Source organism: Triticum dicoccoides, chromosome 3A (genome assembly GCF_002162155.2).
Source record: "Triticum dicoccoides isolate Atlit2015 ecotype Zavitan chromosome 3A, WEW_v2.0, whole genome shotgun sequence".
Classification (NCBI taxonomy): domain Eukaryota; kingdom Viridiplantae; phylum Streptophyta; class Magnoliopsida; order Poales; family Poaceae; genus Triticum; species Triticum dicoccoides.
Window position 1 is genome coordinate 608,646,482 of NC_041384.1, and position 7,365 is coordinate 608,653,846.

Here is a 7,365-nt window from a genome sequence, read left to right on the forward strand (position 1 = left end):
CCAAGGGCCGGTTTATCTTCCCAAGGTAAACCGAGTCTTTAATCAACGCTTCAACTTTGAACAGATGTACATTAGCCCCCAAGTGTCAAGGATAATGCGTGTATTGTACTTGGGACTTGCAAAAATTTCTGATGATAGAGCCAATAGGCATTAGCCCCCAAGTACAAAGTGCATAACTTGTTATACGCTTGGTACTTCAAATATACATATCTCATTGATGTTTTTTCTTGCCCTTTGTAGGTTGAGCTGAGTAAGAAGGACGCTCAAATCGCTGACCTTCAGGAAAACATTAAATCTCAGCAAGTAGAGGCTTCTAAGGCCAAGGAAGAACTGACGAATGCCTTAGCAACCATGGAGAAACTGAAAGAAACCTTTAACAAAGAGCATGCAGACTGGGAGACAAAGAAGGCCGGTTTAACAAAGAAGGCCGAAGACGCAGAAGCAGCCTTGAATCCGGTGGTTGAAGAACTGACCGGCTTAAAACAAAAGATTAATGCCATGGCCTCTGCTATATTTGGTGAGTCTTCATGTGAAGTTTTTCCAATTCATAATATCTTATCAATAGCCGGTTTACTAATGCTTTACCATGACAGGAACCCGCATCACGCATCTGGGTGCCGACATGCGGATGAAGCTTAAAGCGGCCTATACTTTGATAGAACAATTGTATTCTGGATCCCAGCGAGCCATTTGCACTGCAGCTTATAACAAGCCTCCTCCAACGCTGATAAAAGAAACCATCGAAAAGCTGGCCATGCTACCTGCCCGGTTGGATGAACTGAAGAGATCAGCCGCAAGATCAGGTGCACTGACCGCGCTAATCCGGGCCAAGGCGTGGATTCCAGATCTTGAACCGGCAGATATCGGCCAAGGCTACCCCAGCGTGAAGGAAGATGGCACAAATTTCAACAACGATGATCTTCGAAGGCTGACAAAGGAAATGTGGCCTATAGCGAGCAAATTGGTGGATGACACAGATCTATCTCATTATCAACCGGTTTACGATGTTGAGGGGAAAAGACAACCTGCACCAATTCATAATGTAGAAGATCTTGTTCCGCCAATCCGTAAGCACACTTACGCTCCTGACATTGACCCTTCCAACCTTATTCATGAAGAAGCCGTTTTCAAGCCTTAGCTGGAATCGATTGGTCAACGATTGATTTCCAGCGACTGGGTAGGGATGAGGAGAATGCGACCGCTCAAGATGACCCTCAATCTTCAAGCCGTCCAGATGAGGAATCATAAACCGGAGACCGATTTATCCATTGCAGTCTGCCACTCCTATGAAAACAATTATTTAATTTGGGATGCTTAAAGCGCCTTGTAATAGGATAGCGTGAACACTTTATCTGTCATGCCATCGAGCATGTTTGTTTTGCTTGATACTGAGAACTTGCCATGCCTTTGGCACTGTGGCGGAGGGCCTGACGGAGAACTCCCAATTGGTTTCCCATGATTCGGACGCCTTGGCTGGAATGACCCCCCAGAAGCCATTGCCTACACCAAGTAAAAGAATTTCTGCGTGAGCATCGTTAAGAAACTAGCATCCCCCCTCCTGAAAGAGGTGCATGCTTCATCATTGAGGCCTGAGGCCGAGCCTTTCACCCCCAGGCGCACCACCAGGTCTACCAAACGTGCCGGAGCGGTCAAGGCCTCCCCCGTTGAGAATGTTTTGTTGCATGCGCTGGGTTTGGCACCGCATGATCTTGAGGTCGACAAGCAGATGGTGGAAGACCTCAAGGGGCTGTTCGGATCACCACTCCGTGAGCAGCACATCTGTGTGATCGCGTCTCTCTTCGGCAAGACGATGCCGGTTGATGTCTACTACACAATCTTCTTCTTGTAGACGTTGTTGGGCCTCCAAGTGCAGAGGTTTGTAGGACAGTAGCAAATTTCCCTCAAGTGGATGACCTAAGGTTTATCAATCCGTAGGAGGCGTAGGATGAAGATGGTCTCTCTCAAGCAACCCTGCAACCAAATAACAAAGAGTCTCTTGTGTCCCCAACACACCCAATACAATGGTAAATTTTATAGGTGCACTAGTTCGGTGAAGAGATGGTGATACAAGTGCAATATGGATGGTAGATAAAGGTATTTGTAATCTGAAATTATAAAAACAGCAAGGTAACTAATGATAAAAGTGAGCGTAAACGGTATTGCAATGTGTTGAAACAAGGCCTAGGGTTCATACTTTCGCTAGTGCAAGTTCCCTCAACAATAATATCATAATTGGATCACATAACTATCCCTCAACATGCAACAAAGAGTCACTCCAAAGTCACTAATAGCGGAGAACAAACAAAGAGATTATGGTAGGGTACGAAACCACCTCAAAGTTATTCTTTCCAATCAATCCGTTGGGCTATTCCTATAAGTGTCACAAACAACCCTAGAGTTTGTACTAGAATAACACCTTAAGACACAAATCAACCAAAACCCTAATGTCACCTAGATACTCCAATGTCACCTCAAGTATCCGTGGGTATGATTATACGATATGCATCACACAATCTCAGATTCATCTATTCAACCAACACATAGAACCTCAAAGAGTGCCCCAAAGTTTCTACCGAAGAATCGCGACGAAAACGTGTGCCAACCCCTATGCATAGGTTCATGGGCGGAACCCGCAAGTTGATCACCAAAACATACATCAAGTGAATCACGTGATATCCCATTGTCACCACAGATATCCACGGCAAGACATACATCAAGTGTTCTCAAATCTTTAAAGACTCAATCCGATAAGATAACTTCAAAGGGGAAACTCAATCCATTACAAGAGAGTAGAGGGGGAAGAAAACATCATAAGATCCAACTATAATAGCAAAGCTCGCGATACATCAAGATCATGCCAAATCAAGAACACGAGAGAGAGAGAGAGAGATCAAACACATAACTACTGGTACATACCCTCAGCCCCGAGGGAGAACTACTCCCTCCCCGTCATGGAGAGCACCGGGATGATGAAGATGGCCACCGAAGAAGGATTGCCCCCTCTGGCAGGGTGCCGGAACGGGTCTAGATTGATTTTCGATGGCTAGGGAGGCTTCTGGCGGCGGAACTCCCGATCTAATCTCCGTTCTGGAAGTTTTAGGCTACATAGGTATATATAGGCGAAAGGAGTACGTCGGAGGAGCTACGGGGGCCCCATGAGGTAGGGGGCGCGCCCTAGGGGAGGGGGCGCCCCCACCCTCGTGAGCACCTCCCGTATCTTCTAACGTGGAGTCCAAGTCTATCTGGTGGCTTTCGTTCCAAAAACAACTTCTCCAGTTGATTTCGTTCCGTTTCGACTCCGTTTGATATTCCTTTTCTTCGAAACACTGAAATAGGCATAAAACATCAAATCTTGGCTGGGCCTCCGGTTAATAGGTTAGTCCCAAAAATAATATAAAAGTGGAAAATAAATCCCAATATTGCCCAAAACAGGAGATAATATAGCATGGGATAATAAAAAATTATAGATACGTTGGAGATGTATCAAGCATCCCCAAGCTTAATTCCTGCTCGTCCTCGAGTAGGTAAATGATAAAAAGATAATTTTTGATGTGGAATGCTAGTTGGCATATTTCAATGTAATTCTTCTTACTTGTGATATGAATATTCAGATCCAAAAGATTCAAGACAAAAGTTCATATTGACATAAAAACAATAATACTTCAAGCATACTAACTAAGCAATTATGTCTTCTCAAAATAACTTGGCCAAAGAAGCTATCCCTACAAAATCATATAGTCTGGCTATGCTCTATCTTCACCACACAAAATATTTAAATCATGCACAACCCCGATGACAAGCCAAGCAATTGTTTCATACTTTTGATGTTCTCAAACTCTTTCAATCTTCACGCAGTACATGAGCGTGAGCCATGGACATAGCACTATAGGTGGAGTAAAATGGTGGTTGTGGAGAAGACAAAAAGGGGGAAGATAGTCTCACATCAACTAGACGTATCAACGGGCTATGGAGATGCCCATCAATAGATATCAATGTGAGGGAGTAGGGATTGCCATGCAACAGATGCACTAGAGCTATAAATGTATGAAAGCTCAACAAAAGAAACTAGTGGGTGTGCATCCAACTTGCTTGCTCATGAAGACCTAGGGCATTTTGAGGAAGCCCATCATTGGAATATACAAGCCAAGTTCTATAATGTAAAATTCCCACTAGTATATGAAAGTGACATAACGAGAGACTCTCTATCATGAAGATCATGGTGCTACTTTGAAGCACAAGTGTGGTAAAAGGATAGTAACATTGTCCCTTCTCTCTTTTTCTCTCATTTTTTATTTTTTTATTTGGGCCTTTTCTCCTTTTTTATGGCCTCTTTTCTTTTTTTATTTGGGCTTCTTTGGCCTCTTTTCTCTTTTTTTTTTTCCGTCCGGAGTCTCATCCCGACTTGTGGGGGAATCATAGTCTCCATCATCCTTTCCTCACTGGGACAATGATCTAATAACGATGATCATCACACTTTTATTTACTTACAACTCAAGAATTACAACTCGATACTTAGAACAAGATATGACTCTATATGAATGCCTCCGGCGGTGTACCGGGATGTGGAATGACTCATGAGTGACATGTATGAAAGAATTATCAATGATGGCTTTGCCACAAATACGATGTCAACTACATGATCATGCTAAGCAATATGACAATGATGGAGTGTGTCATAAATGGAACGGTGGAAAGTTGCATGCAATATATCTCGGAATGGCTATGGAAATGCCATAATAGGTAGGTATGGTGGCTGTTTTGAGGAAGGTATATGGTGGGTGTATGATACCGGTGAAAGGTGCAAGGTATTAGAGAGGCTAGCAAAGGTGGAAGGGTGAGAGTGCGTATAATCCATGGACTCAACATTAGTCATAAAGAACTCACATACTTATTGCAAAAATCTATTAGTTATCAAAACAAAGTACTACGCGCATGCTCCTAGGGGGATAGATTGGTAGGAAAAGACCATCGCTCGTCCCCGACCGCCACTCATAAGGAAGACAATCAATAAATAAATCATGCTCCGACTTCATCACATAACGGTTCACCATACGCGCATGCTACGGGAATCACAAACATCAACACAAGTATCTCTAAAATTCACAACTACTCGACTAGCATGACTCTAATATCACCATCTCCATATCTCAAAACAATTATCAAGTATCAAACTTCTCATAGTATTCAACACACTCATAAGAGAATTTTATTATTCTTGAATACCTAGCATATTAGGATTTTAAGCAAATTACCATGCTATTTAAGACTCTCAAAATAATCTAAGTGAAGCATGAGAGTTCATTTATTTCTTCAAAATAAAACTACCACCATGCTCTAAAAGATATAAGTGAAGCACTAGAGCAAATGACAAACTACTCCGAAAGATATAAGTGAAGATCAATGAGTAGTTGAATAATTATTCAACTATGTGGAGACTCTCTAACATTTAATAATTTCAGACCTTGATACTTTATTCAAACAGCAAGCAAAACTAAATAAAATGACATTCTAAGAATGGCAAACATCATGTGAAGAAGCAAAAACTTAGGATCAACCGAAACTAACCGATAATTATTGAAGAAGAAAGGTGGGATGCCAACCGGGGCATCCCCAAGCTTAGACGCTTGAGACTTCTTAAAATATTATCTTGGGGTGCCTTGGGCATCCCCAAGATTGAGCTTTTGTGTCTCCTTAATTCCTCTCATATCACGGTCTCCCTAAATCTCAAAAACTTCATCCACACAAAACTCAACAAGGACTCGTGAGATAGGTTAGTATAAACCATTGCAAAAACCTTATCATACTCTACTGCAGAAAATCACTAAAATTATTATTCTACATTGCATATTAAATGCCTCTGCATATTTAATAGTCCTATCCTCAAATAGAATCATTAAAGAAGCAAACATATGCAAACAATGCAAACATAATAGCAATCTGCCTAAACAGGATAGTCTGTAAAGAATGATGCAACATCCTGTAACGCCCAGATAATCAAGCTACAGTAAAAATCTGCTAATGGTGCCGCGTCACCTCGGTTACCGTTGATAAACTCGAGTTAGTTCGAAACCGATTCAAACTCAAATTCAAAATCAAGCAAACAACAAAGGTTTTCAAAAGTTAAAACTAAAATGTTCGAGGGGTGACATATAATGCATAGGTAATTATGATGATGAAACCACATTTTTATAAAATGTTTAGATGCTCAAAGGTCAATAAAACAGCAGCTAAAACAAATATTTAAATGCCTTTTACATAATAAAAATATGCAAACTATTCTAGTTATTGCACCAAACTCTTTGTGACAGTGTACCAAATTGAAATTCTATCTTAGAACATGGATTCATAATAATAGAACTAAAGTAAAATAAAAACAAACCAAAGAGTAATTAAAAGGAAAAGAACAAAACAGGAAATAAAAAAGGAAACCACCCCCTATCGCCCCCCTGGGCCAACCGGCCCAGCCGGCCAACCAACTGACCAGGCCGGCCCATGCCTCTGGCCTACATAGGCCTCTCCCACTCCCACTCCCCCAAAACCCTAAACGCACTCCTCCCCCCAACTCCCCACGACCGCAACCACTCCCCCACACTCCCTCGTCTCTCCGTCTCACCCGATCCAGATCGGACCGGGCCGTCCCCGTTGGCGGCGCCGCCGTTCACCATCGCCGCCTCCTCAACCCTCCTTCCCGGTGCCCCCACACTCGGCTGGTTCTGGATCGGGGAGGGGCCCGATCCCGCGCCGCCCTGCACACCCGATCCCGTCGCCCGTCGCCGCGACGACCTCGCCATCCCGCGCCAGGACGCCGCGCCCAGAGCCCGCGCCTCCTCGCCGGCCTACACCTCGTCTCGGCCACACACGTCATCGTCGTCGTCCTCCCCAACCCCCACTGCCCCGTTCCCTACGCCCCAATGTGAGCTCGCTGCCGCGCTCGTCTCCGCGCTCCTCTCTCTCGCGCCTCTGCTCACCGCCGCCTCGCCGTGACCGGCGTGCCTCCGCACGCGCCGTGGCCGCGCACTCTCCCCCCCGCTGCTGGCTCGTCCAGCGCACGTGCGCGCCAGCTCGCCTTCCGCCATGCCCCGCTCCCCGCGCCCAGCTGCCGCACCACTGCCCTATATACGCGCCATCCGCGAGCCCTGCTGGCACGCGCCCGCGGCGGCCTCGCCTCCGTCCCGTGCTCCACGGCTCACCGGAGCCCGCCTCCCCTGGTGGCCTCGGGCACGCGCCCGCGCGCCGCCGTCCCCTGCTGCTCGCCGCTAGGGCCCCTCCGCCACTGGCTGACGCCGCTGCTCCGGCCTGCGTGCCTTGCCCCGCCGCGCTGGGCTACGGCCTCCGCCGGCAACCCCCTGTTGCGCCGTTCGGGTG